The following is a 20903-nucleotide window of genomic DNA, read 5'->3' as shown; positions in this document are numbered from 1 at the left end:
AAGAGAAATTAAGGAAACAATCACATTCACCACTGTGACAAAAAGAATAAAATACCTATGAATAAACCTACCTAAGAAGGCAAAAGACCTGTACTCAGAAAACTATAAAACACTGATGAAAGAAATCAGGATGACACAAACAGATGAAGAGATATATCATGTTCTTGGATTGGAAGAATCAAAGTTGTGAAGATGACTATACTACCCAAAGTAATCTACAGATTCAATGCAATCCCTATCAAATTACCAATGGCGTTTTTCACAGAATTAGAACAAAAAATTTTACAATTTGTATGGAAACACAAAAGACTGAAGAGCTGAAACAATCTTGAGAAAGAAAAACGGTGCTGGAGGAATCAGACTCCCTGACTTCAGACTATACTACAAAGCTACTTTAATCAAGGCTCAAAAATAGAAATATAGATCAATGGTACAGGATAGAAAGCCCAGAGATAAACCCATGCACTTATGGTCACCTAATCTATGACAAAGGAGGCAAGAATATACAATGGAGAAAAGACAGTCTCTTCAATAAGTGGTGCTAGGAAAACTGGACAGCTACATGTAAAGGAATGAAATTAGAACACTCCCTAACACCATACACAAAAATAAACTCAAAATGGAATAAAGACCTAAATGTAGACCAGACACTATAAAACCCTTAGAGGAAAACATAGGAAAAACACTCTTTGACGTAAATCACAGCAAGATTTTTTTTTTTAAGTTAAGATGTACACATTTATTTTATTTTACTTATTTATTTTTGGTTGTGCCAGGTCTTAGTTGCGGAAGGCGGGCTCCTTAGTTGCGGCTGGTGGGCTCCTTAGTTGCAGCATAAGAACTCTTAGTTACAGCATGCAGGTGGGATCTAGTTCCCTGACCAGAGATCGAAACCACGTCCCCTGTATTGGAAGGAGGATTCTTAACCACTGCACCACCAGGGAAGTCCCAAGATCTTTTTTGACCCACCTCCTAGAGTAATGAAAATAAAAACAAAAATAAACAAATGGGACCTAATTAAACTTAAAAGCTTTTGCACAGCAAAGGAAACCATAAACAAGATGAAAAGACAACCCTCAGAATGGGAGAAAATATTTGCAAAAGAAGCAGTTGACAAAGAATTAACCTCCAAAATATACAAATAGCTCAGTCAGCTCAATATCAAAAAAACAAACAACCCAATCAAAAACTGGGTGGAAGACCTAAATAGACATTTCTCCAAAGAAGATATACAGATGGCCAAGAGGCACATGAAAAGATGATCAGCATCACTAATTATTAGAGAAATGCAAATCAAAACTACAATGACGTATCACCTCACACTGATCAGAATGGCCATTGTAGATCAAAAAATCTACAAACAGTAAATGCTGGAAAGAGTGTGAAGAAAAGGGAACCCTCTTGCACTGTTAGTGGGAATGTAAATTGATACAGCCACTCTGGAGAACAGTATGGAGGTTCCTTAAAAAACTAAAAATAGAACTACCATATATGACCCAACAATCCCACTCCTGGGCATATACCCTGAGAAAACCATAATTCAAAAAGACACATGCACTCCAATGTTCATTGCAGCACTACTTACAATAGCCAGGACATGGAAGCAACCTAAAGGTCCATCAACAGATGAATGGATAAAGACAATGTGGTACATATATACAATGGAATATTACTCGGCCATGAAAAGGAACAAAATTGGGTCATTTGTAGAGATGTGGATGGACCTAGAGTCTCTCATACAGAGTGACGTAAGTCAGAAAGAGAAAAACAAATATCATATATTAAATCATATATGTGGAATCTAGAAAAATGGTACAGATGAACCTATTTGTAGGGGAGGCATAGAGACACAGACGTAAAGAATGGATGTGTGGACACAGGGTGGAAGAGGAGGGTGGGATGAACTGGGAGATTAGGATTGACATATATACACTACCATGTGTAAAATAGATAGCTAGTGGAAACTTGCTGTATAGCACAGGGAGCTCAGCTCAGTGTTCTGTGATGATCTAGGTGGGATGGCGGGAGGGTGGAAGGGACGCCCAATAGGGAGGGGATATATGTATACATATAGCTGATTCGCTTCATTGTACAGCAGAAATTAACACAACATTGTAAAGCAATTACATTCCAATCAGAAAAAATTCTATTGGGATACCCAATCATAGAATTGTCCTTGTTTTCTGTCAGCACCCAATCTACAGCAAACCTCTGTTTCCTTGCCCTCCCCCACCCCACTGCTCCAAATCAACCAACAAAGCCCAGATCTTAGAACAGTCTTCTTTCTAACACCCCCTTACCGAGACATCCTGTGATTCCCTTGGTGTATGTTCTCCCTCACTGCGACGAGTAGTAAACTCCACTTATTCAACTACAGCTGTGTTCCTGGAAGTCTTTGGCTGGATTGCAATGACAAGACTACACAGAAACCACAAGACTTCCCCATGTCCCTGTCTCCTCCTTCTCCTCTTTTTTAGCCTGCCTCAAGTATTCTCAGGTGACTCTGCTGTGACTCTTTTCTACAGCATCATCTTCTGCCTCTCATCCCCTTTCACCTCAGAACTCTGCATTTTATTTTTCTGCTGCGTGGTTTGCGGGATCTTAGTTCCCCAACCAGGGACTGAACCTTGGCCCTCGGCAGTGAGAGCACAGTGTCCTAACCACCAGACCACCAGGGACTGCCCTCTGCATTTGGTATGTTGTTTTTGGGTTTTTTTGGGGTTTTTTTGTGGTACACGGTCCTCTCACTGTTGTGGCCTCTCCCGTTGCGGAGCACAGGCTCCAGACGCGCAGGCTCAGCGGCCATGGCTCACGGGCCCAGCCGCTCTGCGGCATGTGGGAGCTTCCCGGACCGGGGCACGAACCCAAGTCCCCTCCATCGACAGGCGGACTCTCAACCACTGCGCCACCAGGGTAGCCCGTTGTTTTTGTTTTAATTAATCTCAAACTATTTTCTAATTTCTCTTGTGATTTCTTCTTTGACCCATTGGTTATTTGAGATTGTGTTATTTAATTTCCACATATTTGTGAATTTTCCAAATTTCTTTCTGTTATTGATTTCTAGTTTCATTCCATTGTGGCCAGAGAAGACACTTTGTACAATTTCAAAGGTATTAAATGTACTGAGATTTGCTTTGTGACCTAACATATGGTCTGTCCTGGAGAATGTTCCATTGCAATTGAGAAAATTACGTACTCTGGAGTGTTCTGTAAATATGTTAGGGCTCGTTCATTGTTCAAGTCCACTTTTTCCTTACTGATCTTCTGTTTAGTTGTTTTATCCATTTTTGAACATGAAGTACTGGAGTCTCCAACTATTGTTGTAGAAATGTCTATTTCTCTCTGCAATTCTGTTTGGTTTTTTTTTTTTTTTTTTTTTTTTTTAAATTAATTCATTTATTTATTTATATTTTTGGCTGTGTAGGGTCTTCGTTTCTGTGCGAGGGCTTTCTCTAGTTGCAGCGAGCGGGGGCCACTCTTCATCGCCGTGCACGGGCCTCTCACTGTCGTGGCCTCTCTTGTTGCGGAGCACAGGCTCCAGACACACAGGCTCAGTAGTTGTGGCTCACGGGCCCAGTCGCTCCGTGGCATGTGGGATCTTCCCAGACCAGGGCTCGAACCCGTGTCCCCTGCATTGGCAGGCAGATTCTCAACCACTGCGCCACCAGGGAAGCCCTTCTGTTTGGTTTTGCTTCATATATATTGGGGCTTTGTTGTTAGGTGAGTGTATGTTTATAATTATTATATATTTTTGGTGGATTGACCCTTATCTATAAATAATGTCCTTCTTTGTCTCTGATAACACTTTTGGGTTTAAAGTCTATTTTGTCTGATATCAGTATAGCTACCCCAGCTCTTTTTGGTTACCATTTGCATGGAATATCTTTTTCTATCCTTTCACTTTCAACCTATTTATGTCTTTGGATCTAAAGTAAGTCTCTTGAAGATGGCATATAGTTGAATCATTTTTTAAATCTATTCTGCCAATATTTGCCTTTTAATTGGAAAAATTAATGTTTACATTTAATTATTGATAATGAAGAACTTACTTCTGCCATTTTGCCATTTGTTTTCTACACATATTTTTTAATCCTCAGTTCCTCTACTACGGCCTTCTTTTGTGTTTAATTTTTTTCTAGTATGCCATTTTGATTCTCTTCTAATTTCTTTTTCTGTTTTTGTTTTTAGTTATTTTCTTAGTGGATACCTGGGTGTTACATGTAACAGCTTTGGTTGATAACAATCTAGTTTGAATTAACCCAATTTAGCTTCAATAGTATACAAAACTCTGCTCTTATGCAGCTTTGTCCTCCCTTTCTTATGTTGTTATTGTCACAAATTACATGTATATACATTTTGTGCCCATTAACATAGATTTATAATTTTTGTGTTTGTCTTTTAGTCATATAGGAAAAAAAAAAAAAGAGTTACAAACCAAAAATACAATAGTACTGGATTTTATACTTACCTATGTAGGTACAATCACTGGTGTTCTCTATTTCTTCATATGGTTTCTAGTTACTGTCTAGTGTCCTTTCACTTCAGTATGAAGAACTCCCTTTAGCATTTCTTGCAGGGCAGGTCTACTAGCAATAAAGTCTTTTGGCTTTTTTAAAATCTGGGAATACCTTAATTTTGCCTTCATTTTTTTCATTACAATTTTTATTTTTTTGTTATTATAAAAGTTCTATGCATTTGTGCTTTAAAATGTTAAAAACTGTCCTGTGTATATATTTTCCATTTTTTTATTGTGATAAAATACACATGACATAAAATTTACCATCTTAACCATTTTTAAGTGCACAGTTCAATGGTATTAAGCACATTCATATTGTTGCACAACCATCACCACCATCCATCTCCAGAACTCTTTTCATTTCACAAAACTGAAACTCTATACCCATTAAGCAATAACTCCTCATTCCCTCCCCCACCTCCAGACCCTAGCAACCACCATTCCATTTATGTCTCTATAATTTTGACTACTCTACTCTAGGTAGTCACCAACAAGTCACACCAGGAACAGGGGCCACTATTCCCAAAGCTGACACCAAGTTTTACAATCCTTCTTTCCATGTCCAGAAAGTCTTCTGAAATTATCAGAAGAGGGGACACAATGGTATTTTTTTCCCATTACAAATACACACACACACACGCACACACACGTGAGACTGAAGTAAGTAGTAAAAACTGAAAAGGAGGGACTTCCCTGGTGGCGTGGTGGTTAAGAATCCACCCGCCAATGCAGGGGACATGGGTTCGAGCCCTGTCCCACATGCCAGATCCCACATGCCAGAGCAACTAAGCCCGTGCGCCACAACTACTGAGCCTGTTCTCTAGAGCCCGCGAGCCACACCTACTGAGCCCGTGTGCCACAACTACTGAAGCCCATGCGCCTAGAGCCTGTGCTCCGCAACAAGAGAAGCCACTGTGATGAGAAGCCCGCGCATAGCAACAAAGACCCAACACAGCCAAAAATAATTTATTTAAAAAAAAAAGTGAAAAGGAATAAAAAGTAAACTGAGAAAATCAACTCTGTCTCCCACTCCTATCCTTAGTTCTGTTTCCCAGAGGCAACCACAATTATCAGTTTCTTGTGTATCCTTTCAAATATGATTTATGCATAAAAAGGTATATGTTTGTGTAACCAAAAGTGGGGTCTGGCTGCTCATCGCTCAAAAGCCAATAAAGAGGCAAGGTTGGTGGAAAGGAAAGTTTGCTTTATTGTGGGTGGGGGGGTGGGGTGGGGGTGGGGGAGGGCGGACTCCTGTCCAAAGGCCAACTCCCCCCAACAACTGAATGATCAGTGGGCAAGAGCTTTTATAGACAGAGTGAGGGGGCTACATGCAGAAACAGCACAGTCAGCTCTGACAGTCATCTTAAAATTGGTCATGCGGTGGTCTGATCAGCGTCATCTTGATTGTTTTAGATACAGTTAGTCTTCAGTGCCAGGGTCAGTTTGTTCCCATTTCCTTGAGGCCACTCCTTGGAATTGTGGCAGCTTATGTCATGGCCACAGTCTGGTCATCATGTAGTTAACTTCTTCCACCTGGTGGGGGTTTCTGTATCTACAAGACAGCTCACAGTATATGGCTCAGAATATTATCTATAGCCATTGAGAAGGAAGTAAAAGTCCTTTATTATGCTTAATGACTAAACTATTATTATTTAGTTTTTTTTAACAAATTTTGTTTATTTATTTAGGCTGTGTTGGGTCTTCATTGCTGCACGCGGGCTTTCTCTAGTTGCGGTGAGCGGGGGCTACTCTTCGTTGCAGTGCACGGGCTTCTCATCACGGTGGCTTCTCTCGTTGTGGAGCACGGGCTCTAGGCACGCGGGCTTCAGTAGTTGCGGCATGCAGGCTCAGTAGTTGTGGCTCATGGGCTCAGTTGCTCCACAGCATGTGGGATCTTCCCGGCCCAGGGATTGAACCTGTGTCCCCTGAATTGGCAGATGGATTCTCAACCACTGTGCCACCAGGGAAGCCCTATTATTTAGCCTTGTTGGACTGTTTTCCTTTGTGTCTGTATTTTCTCACTTCTCTGATTAAACTTATTCTTTGGCTAAAGGTTTTTTTTTTGTTTTCACAGACAAAAGGCAGGCAGAGAACATGAGGGGGAAGGACCACAGGGTCCTGCTCCATTTCATTTGTATATATCTTCTTAAAGGATAGCACTTTTTCATATTATTTTTTTACTTTAAATTTATTATTTATTTATTTACTTACTTATTTATTTGGCTGTGCCATGCAGTTTGTAGGATCTTAATTCCCCAACCAGAGATTGAACCTGGGCCCTCAGCAGTGAGAGTGTGGAGTTCTAACCACTGGACTGCCAGGGAATTCCCTTCATATTATATGTTGCCTTTTAAATATGTCTTGGGGAGTGTCGCATATTGGTACATCTAGAGCTTCTTCATCTTTCTGAATAGCTGTATACTATTTCATTATCTTAGTTGCAGCATGCAGGATCTCTGTTGCAGAATGTTTAGTTGCAGCATGTGGGATCTTTAGTTGTGGCATGCAGACTCTTAGCTGCAGCATGTGAACTCTTAGTTCCATCATGCATGTGGGATCTAGTTCCCTGACCAGGGATCAAACCTGGGCCCCCTGCATTGGGAGCACAGAGACTTAACCACTGAACCGCTAGGGAAGTCCCAATTTTCCAATATTAATGACAGAACCAAACTACAGATCCAGGAAGCTCAGAAAACACCACATAGGATAAATACCCAAAATCCTGTACCTGGGCATATTATATTCAAACCACAGAAAACCAAAGTCTTGAAAGAAGCCACAGTGGGGTGCACGGAGACCTTACACATACAGGAAAAAGATAAGAAATATGTTGAACTCTTCAGAAACCATGCAAGCAAGAGGTGCGTAGAGTGAACTATTTTAAGTGCTAAAAGAAAAAACCCATCAGGAATTCCCTGACGGTTCAGTGGTTAGGACTCAGCGCTTTCACTGCTGGGCCCAGGTTAGACCCCTTGTCGGGGAACTAAGATCCCACAAGCCACACAGCACTGCCAAAAAACTGTCAATCTAGAATTCTGTATCCAGCAAAATTATCTTTAGAAGTGAAGGAGAAATAAAGACTTTCCCAGACAAAAACTGAGGGAATGTGTTGCCAGTAGACCTGTCTTACAAGAAACATAAAATGTTCTTCAGAGAGAAGAAAAATGATATAGGTCAGAAACTTGCACCTATGTAACAAAAAAGAAGAGCATTAGAGAAGGTATAAATGAAGATAAAATCTTTCATTTTATTGATCTATTAGTTAATTGTTCAAATAATAGCACAATGTATTGGGAGATTATAGCTTATAGATAAGTGAAATGAATGACAACAATGTTATAAGGGACAGGAAAGAGGGATTTATAATACTTTTATAAGATACCTGCACTATTCATGAAGTGGTATAGTGTATTTGAAAATGAACTTAGATTTGTTGTAAATATATATTTCAAACTCTAGGGAAACCACTAAATATTTTTTAAGTATAATTAATATGCTAAGAGAGGAGAGAAAATGGAATTATATAAAATGCTTGTTTAAAACTAGAGAAGAGGGCTTCCCTGGTGGCGCAGTGGTTGAGAGTCCGCCTGCCAATGCAGGGGACACGGGTTCGTGCCCTGGTCCGGGAAGAGCCCACATGCTGCGGAGCGGCTAGGCCCGTGAGCCATGCCACTGAACCTGTGCGTCCAGAGCCTGTGCTCCGCAACGGGAGAGGCCACAACAGTGAGAGGCCCGTGTACCGCAAAAAAAACACAAAACAAAACAAAAAACACTGCATATTGTACAATGCCATAAAAATGAAATTCTAGAGAAAGCAAAACTAGAGTAGCAAAAAGCACATCAGTGGTTTCACAGAGCTAGATTTTAGGTGAGGAGATTGATTACAACGGAGAAAGAGGGGACTTTTTAGGGTGATGGAAACATTTTATATCTTAATTGTGGTGATGGTTACATGACTATATAGAATTGCCAAACTTATTAAACTGTACAGTTAAAATGGATGAATCTTATTTTATGAAAATTATACCAAATTTCTAAATTGGGGGGAAACTACTCCCCAGAATTCCCCCCAATCTAAAAATAGGAGGGAAATCTTTTTTTTAAAAAAAAAGGAAGAATTAGGCAACTCAGTAAGAACTGATTTGAAAAGCTCTCCAAAATACATTGTTATGGCTAGTATTTGTACAAGGAAAAAATGGCCGAGTCTGTGACTGTAATTGCATAGAATATCCTTGAAGTTTAACGAAAGAATTGGTATAAGGGCTGTCTGTGGGGAGGGGAACTGGGTGGTTGGGATAAGTGGTGGGCCTTTTTACTTTTTTGGAATTTTTTCTGGGTGCACATAATATCTAGGTAAGAAATAAACAACTAAAGTAAAATAAAACAGTTATAAAAATAAACTGAATTCAGAGTCAGAATTTTAAAAAGAGAGAAATGTGACCATTTTTAGCAGTCAAATTTGGTAAAGTGGGTTGTACCAGTTATATGAACATACTGCTATGTTAATAATAATATAATAATAACAACAAAAACAACAACAACACTTACTGAGTTGTGTCATGTGCCAGGAATTGTTAAGAACTTAATAACAACTTGAGACATACAGAAGTTAAGTAATGTCTCTAAGTTCATACAGCTAGCTGGAAGACGTATTGATAAATGTCTAAAGGATGTCTGGATCCTTACAGCATAGAAGGGAGTAAGATGAAGCACAGTGCTTCTCGTGGGAGTAAAGTAAGTGTGAAAAAAAAAGAAAGTTTACAGTACTGGCCACTCAAGAGGCCCTGGTCTGAGAGGTTGGGCTGATACATCTAGCAGGCCCCAGAGGACACGTCCAGGGGCCGAAGACCTAAGGATCATGTCGTGGAAGTTACACCCCAATCAGAGTTCTCTATGTTGAGTCAAAGGGAACTGCTCCAGGCAGGAGTGTCCAGTCTGACTCAGGAAAACCTGAAGTATGTAAATAACACCTTGATCTCAGATGCTCTGCAATCTAGCAGGGATGTAAGTTTGATGTGTACCTTTCAGCATTTGGAAGAGCCAGGGTAGCAGAGCGGCATTTAGGGAAAAGAGAGAAAGTGGGGGGAAAACTGGGGGGTATAAGTGAGGTAGGGTCTGTGATGGAGTAATCGCCCCCATTTTATCCTGTATATGGCTTCAGGATGGAATAGGCACAGGACAGCTACTGGGTATAACAGGGTTTTTCTTCATGATCCCTGAGAATATCTCCCTGAATATCTCCACAATCTGTTGTCCTCCTTTATCTCCAGACCATCTGGTTGGGAAGCTGAGCTATTTCAAGCCAGTGTCTGGTTTTTGACACTTCACCCAATTGACTAGACCTTTTCCTGGAATCGTTTCCAGGAATCTCTATTTCCACTGCTTCCTTGGGAGACCCCCACTTTACTGATTCCTCTGTGGAAACCAACCAATTCCCTCTAATTTCTCTCCTGCATATCTGAGGACTTGGAGAAGAGTCAATTCTGTCCCCAAGGCAAGAAGATAAGGGGATAGATGGATTAGTGCATTGAGTAGCTGGCTCCAACCATTTTGCAACTTGAGGCTATAGCTGGACTACAGTTAGTTAGTATGCACCTGTGTTTTTTTCTAGACTGTATGTCCTTTCTCCTCCAATTTATGAGAACTTTTCTAAGAGCCAGGATCCATGTCTGTCACACCATCCAATCCATCAAAACCGCAGGGCTCTACCTCCAAATATATCCATTGCTCTCTCTACTACACCCACCCTGATCAGGAAGGCAGGAAACTGATAGCAACTCAAATTGCTAAAATTAACCTTTTTTTTCTTAAAGGTTAAACTGCTCAAATTTCCATGAGCTCTTTACAGTAACCCCATTTCTTTTTCTTTCTTATTTTTTTTTTTGGCTATGCCGTGCAGCTTGTGGGATCTTAGTTCCCCGACCAGGGATCAAACCCATGACCCCTGCAGTGGAAGTGCAGATTCCTAACCACTGGACTGCCAGGGAATTCTAGGAAAGTTTAATAAAGGAACTATTAAACTAATAAACTGGTATAGGGAAATACAAGTGCATTAGTGGTGGCCACTATAGGCCTAGAAGGAATGAGGGAGGGGTGCCGTTACTAGAATACAGAGACAGAGAGAGCTTTGTGGAGAGGGCTGCCTGGCAGGAACTGTGGCCTTTCATCAAGGGATATAGGTGCCCACAGCAACCCTGCAGATGGGGAACCAGGAGAGTACCCTGATCTCATTCTCCCCTCACCCTCTGATCTCTTACCAGTCCTCCACATTGGCAGTGCTCCACACTGGCCAAGTTTAATCAGAAATCAGAGGGTCTAGCAGCTGGTTAAACAGTCAACACAGGTTGGCTTCCTGGAGCACAGAGCAGGGTAGAGAATGATAGAGTGGACCTGGAAAGGTAAACAGAACATCATCTTTAACCTGGATTCTTGCAGTAATCTTAACCTATAGTCTGATTTCTTCACAGCTGCCAAAGCAGTCTTTTTTAAAAAAATTGTGGTGAAATATATATACATCACAAAATTTGCCATTTTAACCGTTTTTAAGTGTACAATTCAGTGGCATTAGTTATATTTACAATGTTCTGCAACCATCACCACTATTTCCAAAACTTTTTCATAACCCCAAACAGAAACTCTATCCATTAAGCAATGATTTTCTATTACTTGCACTTCATGCTCCTGATAACCTGCAATCTACTTTCCAACTCTGTGAACTGGCCTATCCTAGATATTTAATATAAATGGAATCATACAATATTTATCTATTTATATCTGGCTCCTTTCACATAGCATAATCTTCACAAGGTTCATCCATGTGGTAGTATGTATCAGAACTTCATTCCTTTGTATGGCTGATTAATATTTCATTGTATGCATATACCACATTTTGTTTGTCCATTCATCATTGATGCACACTTTGGTTGTTTCTACCTTTTGGCTATTGCGAATAATGCCGCAATGAACATTATCATACAAGTATTTGTTTGAGTTCCTATTTTCAATTATTTGGGGTTTTATATATAAGAGTGAATTTTCTGGGTCATATGGTAATTCTATGTTTAATTTTTTGAAGAACCCCACAACACAGTCTCTTAAAAATATAAACTGATGTTGTTAGTCCCCTCCCTAAAATGCTATATTGCTTTCCAATTTCAAAACTTATTGTAAAGTTACAGTAATCAAGACAGTGTAGTACTGGCATAAGGGTAGACATAGATTAATGAAGTAGAACTGACAGCCAGACATAAACCCTTATATTTATGGGCAACTGATTTCAGACAAGAGCCCAAAGACAATTCAATGGGAAAAGAATAGTCTTTTCAACAAATAGTGCTCGGACATCTGGACATCGACATGCAAAGAATGAAATTGGACCCCTTACTTACATACACACAGAAAATTAACTCAAAATGGATCATAGGCCTAAATGGAAAAGCTAAAAGCATAAAACTCTTAAAAAAAAAGGAGTAAATCTTTGAGACCAAGGGTTAGGTAAAAGCTTTTTAGATATGACACCAAAAGCATAAGCAACCAAACTAAAAATAGATTAAACTTCATCAAACTAAAAGCTTCTGGACTTCCCTGGTGGTGCAGGGAAGAATCCACCTGCCAATGCAAGGGACACGGGTTCGAACCCTGGTCCGGGAAGATCCCACGTGTCGTGGAACAACAAAGCGCATGAGCCACAACTACTGAGCCTGCGCTCTAGAGCCCGTGTGCCACAACTACTGAATCCCGTGGGCCTAGAGCCCGTGCTCTGCAACAAGAGAAGCCACCGCGATGAGAAGCCCACACACTGCAACAAAGAGTAGCCCCCGCTCGCCGCAACTAGAGAAAGCCTGTGCGCAGCAACGAAGACCCAATGCAGCCAAAAGTACATAAATAAATAAATTTATTAAAAAAAAAAAAAGACTCAGCATGTTCCTTGACACTACAGATCCCCCCTTCACCAGAACACACAGGCTCTCTGAGAGGCTGTCAGAAAGTGGTCAGGTTTCCTGACCACCACAAGTCCATGAAGTCTAGAAACACCAGCAAAGAGACATTATACCATCAGGAATTCTTCCACTGGAAAATAATAAATACTATCATCTATGTTTCCAGACTTTGTGGACATCCTGTATACAGACTAGGACCACTGTCCTGAACAAAATCCAGTTCTGCTCTACTGTCCAGCCCACTCCAGCAGATTCCAGCAGACAATTTATCTTTCAAGGTTTCCAGTGATTCTGACTTTTTCAGAAACCCTCAGGCTATCTGGCAGCTCACATTTGAATTCTAAATATGGGCCAGGTTCCAGTTCTCGCCTTACATGACTCCTAGGCCTCTGCATACCTCATGTTTCAGTGCCTACCAACATCACAGGACCCTTTAAAAAGCTCTATGTACACTGAGTTATTTGTAGTGAGGTGGATGGACCTACAGTCTATCATACAGAGTGAAGTAAGTCAGAAAGAGAAAAACAAATACCGTATGCTAACACATGTACATGGAATCTAATTTAAAAAATGGTTCTGATGAACCTAGGGACAGGACAGGAATAAAGACACAGACTTAGAGAACTGACTTGAGGACATGGGGAGGGGGAAGGGTAAAGTGGGACGAAGTGAGAGAGTAACACTGACATATATACACTACCAAATGTAAAATAGCTAGCTAGTGGGAAGCAGCTGCATAGCACGGGGAGATCTGCTCGGTGCTTTGCAACCACCTAGAGGGGTGGGATAGGGAGGGTGGGAGGGAGACACAAGAGGGAGGGGATATGGGGATATGCGTATGCATATAGCTGATTCACTTTGTTATACAGCAGAAACTAACACAACATTGTAAAGCAATTATACCCCAATAAAGATGTTAAAAAAAATAACCATCTTATGAATGGATAAAGAAGATGTGGCATATATATAAAATGGCATATTACTCAGCCATAAAAAGGAATGAAATCGAGTTATTTGTAGTGAGGTGGATGGAGCCAGAGTCTGTTATACAGAATGAGATCAACTCGATGCTTTGTTATGACCTAGAGGGGTGGGATAGGGAGGGTGGGAGGGAGACGTAAGAGGGAGGGAACATGGAGATATATGTATACATATAGCTGATTCACTTTGTTGTACAGCAGAAACTAACATAACATTGTAAACCAATTACACTCCAATAAAGATGTGAAAGAAAAACAAAGAAATAACCATCTTAAATGTGTAGGCACCCAATAACATAGCTTCAAAATACATGAAGAAAAAGCTAACAGAACATAAAGGAAAAATAGACAAGTCCACCATCATAGTTGTTTCAATTTTCCTCTCTCAGTAATTGAACAAATAGAAAAATCAACAAAGATGTAGAAGATTTGAGCAACACTATCAATCAATTTGCCCTAGCTGACATTTATAGAACATTCCACCAGCAACAGCAAAATACATATTCTTTTCAAAAGCATGTGGAAGAGTCACCAAGAGAGACCATTTGCTGGGCCATGAAACAATCTCTATAAAGAAGGATTGAAAAATCAATATCAGGTCAACTATAGACCTAAACAAGGCAAACAAATAATAAAGCCTTTAGAATATAATATAGAATATCTTTATTATCTCGGGATAAGGAAAATTTTATTAACACACGAAAGTACTGATTTTGAAAGGAAATATTAATAAATGTTATATGAGTCAGAAATCCAATAGGAAACAGATGACACACTCAAATTAAAATGGTCTGAGGGCTTCCCTGGTGGCACAGTGGTTGGGAGTCCGCCTGCCGATGCAGGGGACACGGGTTCGTGCCCCGGTCCGGGAAGATCCCACATGCCGCGGAGCGGCTGGGCCCGTGAGCCATGGCCACTGAGCCTGCGCGTCCGGATCCTGTGCTCTGCAGCGGGAGAGGCCACAGCAGTGAGAGGCCCGCGTACCGCAAAAAAAAAAAAAAAAAAAAAAAAAAAAATGGTCTGAGAAGGACTTCCCTGGTGGCACAGTGGTTAGAGAGTCTGCCTGCCAGTGCAGGGGACACGGGTTCGATCCCTGGCCCAGGAGGATCCCACATGCCGTGGAGCAACTAAACCGGTGCACCACAGCTGCTGAGGCCCGTGCGCCTGGAGCCAGTGCTCCGCAACGGGAGAAGCCACTGCAATGAGAGGCCGGCGCACCACAATGCATAGTGGCCCCCGCTCGCCGCAACTTGAGGGGGCCCGCGCACTGCAACAAAGACCCAACACAGCCAAAAATAAATAAATAGATTTATTAAAAAATAAAATAAAATAAAGTGGTCTGAAACAATCTATAAGGATGTTACCATCACTTGGGCAAAAGCAATGAGAGTAAGGAGCGGGTTCAGAATCCCCAAGGGAAAGTTTATATAGGTGACTGTTTTTTTTTTTTTTTGGCCGTGCTGCATGGCATGTGGGAACTTACCCCAACCAGGGATTGAACCTGTGCTCCCTGCAGTGGGAGCACGGAGTCTTACCACTAACCACTGGACTGCCAGGGAAGTCCCGAGGAGACTGTCTTGAGAGGAGCAGTGACTTTTGATTTGAGAACACAGCAGTTTGGGGCTAGGAAAAATAAATACCTACTCTCGTTCTCCACCTTCTTCTGATTTCCTGCAGGGGCACCCCATTGGACAAAACCAATCAGGAGCCAAAAAGCAGAGAGCCCAATGATGCAATTCCTAGAGGTCAACCTCCCTAGGCAAAGAGCCAGTGGAGAAAGGTGGATAGTGTATATGGAGAGACAAACGCAAGATATCTGGCATATCTGACTAAATAAAAAGTAAGCTCTCTTTCATCAAAAAAAAAAAAAGAAAGAAAGAAAGAAAAAAAAAAGATACAATAAAGAAAGTAAGGCAAGACAGAACTGAAGAAAATATCTATACAGCATAAAACCAACAAAGGAACTGCATCCAAAATATATAAAAAACTCCCACAAACCAATAAGAGAAAAACAGAAAACCCAACAGAAAAATGGATGGACGACTTAAGTAGACACCTTCAGAAAAGGAACTCCAAACAGTCACTAAATATATGAAAAGGTGTTCAACCTCATTAGTAGTCAGGGAAATTCAAATTAAAACCACAATAAGATATCATCCCACACCCAGAAGACTGGAGAAAATTTTGATTTGACGTGACTTACCTAGTGCTGGAGAGACTATGGAACAAAAGGAACTCTCTTGAGCTGCTGATGGGAATGTAAATTAGTAAATACCTTTGGAAAATTGGCATTACATGGAAGATTGAAGATGCACTTACCCTATGGCCAGCACTTTCCCTTCTAGGTTTAAATTCAGGGAACTCTTGCACATGTACACCAATAGATACAAGAGTGTTCACAGCAGCATCACAACTTGAATGCCTGTTAATAAGTGAATTAGTAAAGAAATGGAAGTATACAGTGAACTACAACACATCAGAGAAATAAGCAAGTCATAGGAGAATAGATACAGTGTGGTACAATTTATATAAAGTTTAAAAACAAGACTATATATTCCTTAGGGATATATATATATATATATATATATATATATATATATATATATATATAAAAGGCCCCTCTGTGCCAGGCATTAACCCTTTATTTGTTGGATTATGGGACAGTTCAAGGGAGGTGGTGTGTGTGTCTTAGAAAGAGGTCAAGGATTTGGAAATGAGAGGAGATATTCAGAGGGTACAGGCCAGCAACTATTTCCCAACCAGTATTAATATATTTCAATATTTTAACAATTGGTACTTATTAATGTTAATACTGGCTTAACAGTCAGCCTTAACATACATACACAGAGGGAATTTAACTGTGCTGGCAACATTCTGCTTATTAGGCTGAGAGACGGGTATGCAATTTTTCAATAAATTATTCTTTATACCTTTTCACTTTTCTTAAATATTAACGAATACATTTTAATTTCACTTAAAATATATGTCACAGTTTACAGTAGTAAAAATAAGATGCTTTGCACAGCTTGCGGGATCTCATTTCCCCGACCAGGGACTGAACCTGGGCCATGGCAGTGAAAACCCAGAATTCTAACCACTAGGCAACTAGGGAACTCCCAAGACACAGTTTAAAATTTAAGAATGTTATTAATTGCATCATGTTAGTGAGGAGTTATGTGCTTTGTACTTGTTCATCAAGTTGAGATATAGCTTAAAAACAGAATTTGAGTTCCAGTTTAAGTTAGGTTCTTTTTTAAGCACTTTATTTCTTCCTAATCACAAGAATTCTAACTCACAAGAATAAGGCATCTGGAAAGACAGCAAGTGTTGAGTGGCTGTCAGATGATTCTCTCTGGTTAAATTAGGCTCAGAAATTATAGACTAATTTATCAACGATGAAAGACTACTTTGGGACTTCCCTAGTGGCGCAGTGGTTAAGAAACCTCCTGCCAATGATGGAGACACGGGTTCAAGCCCTGGTCTGGGAAGATCCCACATGCTGTGGAGCAACTAAGCCCATGCGCCATAACTACTGAGCCTATGCTCCAGAGTCTGCGAGCCACAACTACTGAGCCCGTGTGCCACAACTACGGAAGCCGGCACACCTAGAGCCCATGCTCCGCAACGAGAAGCCTCTGCAATGAGAAGTCTGCACACCGCAATGAAGAGCAGCCTTCGCTTGCCGCAACTAGAGAAAGCCAGTGCACAGCAACGAAGACCCAACACAGCCAAAGATAAATAAATAAATAAATTTTTTTTTTTAAAAAAGGAAAGACTACTTTGAGTTCCTTAGTATGTTGATGAGCATATCCTAAATTCTAAGGTTGAATATTTCAGTTTGGGAGATGAAAAACGAATAATTGGAAGAGTGTTTTTTTATGTTCTGGTACAGCATTTGACTATAGTTTTTAAATCCCCAAACAAGAAAAGGCCATCAATTTCTTATCCTTGAGTGAAGCAAATCATCAAGTGCTAGGAAAGTGTCAATCTCGTGGCAATAGAGACCTACTCGCCAATTTGATCTTCTTAAGCATCTTGACATATTAGCCAGTACTTTTATAGTCCCAATATTTATTTATTTTATTTTTTTTGCGATACGCGGGTCTCTCACCGTTGTGGCCTCTCCCGTTGCGAAGCACAGACTCCAGGCGTGCAGGCTCAGCGGCCACGGCTCACGGGTCCAGCTGCTCTGAGGCATGTGGGATCCTCCCGGACCGGGGCACGAACCCGTGTCCCCTACATTGGCAGGCGGACTCTCAACCACTGTGCCACGAGGGAAGCCCCCAACATTTTTTAAAATTGAAGAATAGTTGATTTACAATGCTAGGTTTAATTTATGCTGTACAGCAGGCTGACTCAGTTATATTTATTCTTTTTCATTCTGGTTTATCACAGGCTATTGAATATAGTTCCCTGTGCTATACAGTACAAAGTTGTTGTTTATCCATCATGTATATACTAGTTTGCATCTGCTAATCCCAAGCTCCCAATCCTTCCCTCCCCTACCCGCTCTCCCCCTTGGCAACAAGTCTGTTCTCTATGTCTGTGAGTCTGTTTCTGTTTCATAGATATGTTCATGTTGTGTTTTAGATTCCACATATAAGCGATATCATATGGTATTTTTCTTTCTGACTTACTTCGCCTAGTATGATCATCTCTAGGTCCACCCATGTTGCTGAAAATAGCAGTTTCATCCTCTGCCTTTCAGCTGCATAGACCCCTTCTGGGGTCTCCATCATGTTCCCTCTCACCAAAAGGCCTTTGCACATGCTGTGTCTTCTCACTGAAAAAAACACACAGCCCTGCTCATCTTGCACCACTGAGACAGGCTGGGACCTGGGACCCTTTACTGGAATGCTTGCACCTAGACAAGCAACAGAATACCAAGAAACTATAAGGGACTATGAACAATAAGATACTAAAAGACGACAAACCAACTGCCACTTCTGAGGAGCCAGGAGCAAAAGCAGGGTACTCTGCATGATCCCAGCACCGCCAAGCGGGTGGGCAGACCACCTAAGCCACTCCTTCAGCCTAACCCACCCATCCGCCCCCACCCTCACACCGCTTAAGGAACAAGCCCACCCTCCTCGGAGAGCGAGCAAGGGAACCCGTTACTTGTTTTCCCTCCTTTGTGCTACAGCGTGAGTCCCAATAAAGCCTTGCCTGAATACCTCGTATGGTCTCTTATCAACTTCTATTGATTAAAGAGTCCAAGGACCCAAGTCAGTAACATCAACACCTTCACCTAATTAACTCTCACCTTCAAGTCTGGGCTGAAACATCACTTCCTCAGTGAAGACATCTATTACCATAGTGACCCTATGTCCTGACTTGCCTGGGAAAGTCTCAATCCACACCTGTTCCTCTCAGCCTAATTATCAATCTCTCTCCCTTCATTCTCAAAAACATCCCAGTTTAGGGACTTCCCTGGCTGTCCAGTGGTTAAGACTTTGCCTTCCAATGCAGGGGGTGCAGGTTCGATCCCTGATCAGGGAGCTAAGATCCCACATGCCTCGAGGCCATAAAACCAAAACATAAAACAGAAGCAATATTGTAACAAACTCAGTAAAGACTTTAAAAATGGTCCACATCAAAAAAAAAAAAATCTTTAAAAAAAAAAAGCATCCCAGTTTAGATGATAAATTACATGGCTACCCAGTCCGTGAGGAAGTCTCACCACTATATGGGCTATTTTCCCCTGTCACATGTGCTCACAGCTCTTTGTACCTTGCCCTTATTGTACTGAAGTTTATATTTATACATTTATTTGTGTGGATTAATATCTTTGCCCCTCATTAGACTGGGTACTTTGGTTGCTGGGACTGTGTCTGGTTTTTTGTTCATTCATGATTTTGTTAACATCTCTCACAAATTATGTGCCTGGTATATAGTAAGCACTCATATTTACTGAATGGATGAATCTCTGTGTCTGATAGGCTAATTTATTGAAATACTCTGTACCCTACCTACCCTCCAATACACTTAGAAGATGGAAGCCTGGCATATGTTCTCCTCAATCCTGCTGTGAGAGGAGGGGAGACAGAGGAGAGAGCACCAGGGCCTCTGAGCTCCCAGGCATAGGAAGGACACAGGTCTGCAGTTTCCATAAGCAGTGGGACCTGTGGCTGGCCCCCCTTATGGGAGCTCCAGTGCCCTGTTGGACCTGAGGGGAAAGATGGGAGTTCCACATGAACATCAGGGTTCCTCTATGAGCCATGTTGCCTGTTGCTGGTTTTCAGGTAACAGATAACCTCTCATAGATGATAGACTCTCCTCTCCACTCTCCAGAACCAAGGGTCCTCAAACGAGAACCTATGTCTTATTCATCTCTGTATCCAAAGGCTCATAGCAGGTGCTCCGAATTTGTTGAATGTTAAGTGGGGTAACACAATGCCAAGCTTCAACTAGAGTCCAGCTCCCTGCAGTGTGCAAGGGCCCCACCTACCGGCCTCTTCAGTAATTGCAGACAGCTTAAGCCAGCTTTGCATGAGGCAGGGGATGAGAACTCAGTTGTCAGTAGGGGCTTTGCTTTCCCTGCAGCTGTATTTAGTGCCAGGAGCACTGCATTAGACTAGCAATCCCCTAACACACTCAGGAGAACAAAATAAAGTATAAACGCCTCACTTGGGTACAAAAGGCCATTGCTACTGAATCCTCAGACAGTATTATCCTGCCCCTACTTACCACACATCCTCCACCTGATCCATCCTAAAGGCTCTCTTCTCCCACTGGGAACATTTCCTCTTCCTTTCATGGTATGTGCCTTCTTCCCCCCTGGCAGCTGCTACTCTCCTCAGAATCCTGGGCCAAGGTCAGTCTTTTGTTGCTGTCCCCTTGGGGGTGCTACTCTGGCCCTTGGTGACATGACTCAGCATGGTGTACAGAACTGTTCCCATCTCTGACTTCCCCTTTTAGACACTGAGCTCTCAGGGAGTTCTATGGCTGGTACATAGAAGGCATTCAAACACTCTTAGTATTTCAGAGCCCCCAAATACTAAGGTTGAGACACCATGATCTAGTTAATATCCACCTAACAGGGTTGGGTGGTAGTGAGGATATAACCTGTGAAACATAAAGCCACAAAAGGATATTGGAAAGTCTCCTGCTTTGTGTCCATATGAGGTACACTGCAGATGGGCATGAGCCATCATGTGTGTGATTCACTTAACGTGTGGATTTCAGCAACACTGCCAGAACCCATCAGCATAGGTAGGAATTCAGGTCCCTGAAACTAAACAATGAAATGGATAAATTAAATGTGGTATATACATACAATGGAATATCACACAGCCTTGAAAAAGGAGATCCTGCCACATGTTACAACATGAGTAAACCTTGAGGGCATTATGCTAAGTGAAATAAGCCAGTCACAGAAGGACAAATGCAGTCTGATTCCACTCATATGAAATATCTAAAGTAGTCAAAATCATAGCAATCTGTTGCACAACAATGTCAGTACTAACA

The 20903-nt window shown here is 41.4% G+C and overlaps 1 long non-coding RNA gene across 3 annotated transcripts; it reads right to left on the bottom strand.

Annotated features, from left to right (window-relative positions):
• Positions 1–7666: 7666 nt before the first annotated feature.
• Positions 7667–20898, bottom strand: LOC116741546. Of its 3 annotated transcripts, XR_004346199.1 has the most exons (4): positions 18074–18469; positions 15756–15858; positions 10774–10906; positions 7667–7704 (listed from the first exon to the last, which is right to left on the bottom strand). It is a non-coding gene; the product is annotated as an uncharacterized LOC116741546 (long non-coding RNA). The 3 variants fall into 3 exon arrangements; XR_004346198.1 differs by lacking the exons at positions 7667–7704; positions 18074–18469 and adding an exon at positions 20124–20898 and having other exon boundaries at positions 8211–10906; XR_004346197.1 differs by lacking the exon at positions 7667–7704 and having other exon boundaries at positions 8211–10906.
• Positions 20899–20903: the final 5 nt, after the last annotated feature.

Source organism: Phocoena sinus, chromosome 16 (genome assembly GCF_008692025.1).
Source record: "Phocoena sinus isolate mPhoSin1 chromosome 16, mPhoSin1.pri, whole genome shotgun sequence".
Lineage (NCBI taxonomy): Eukaryota > Metazoa > Chordata > Mammalia > Artiodactyla > Phocoenidae > Phocoena > Phocoena sinus.
The sequence above is the reverse complement of the archived record's forward strand: the minus strand, read 5'-3'. Positions and strand labels throughout refer to the sequence as shown.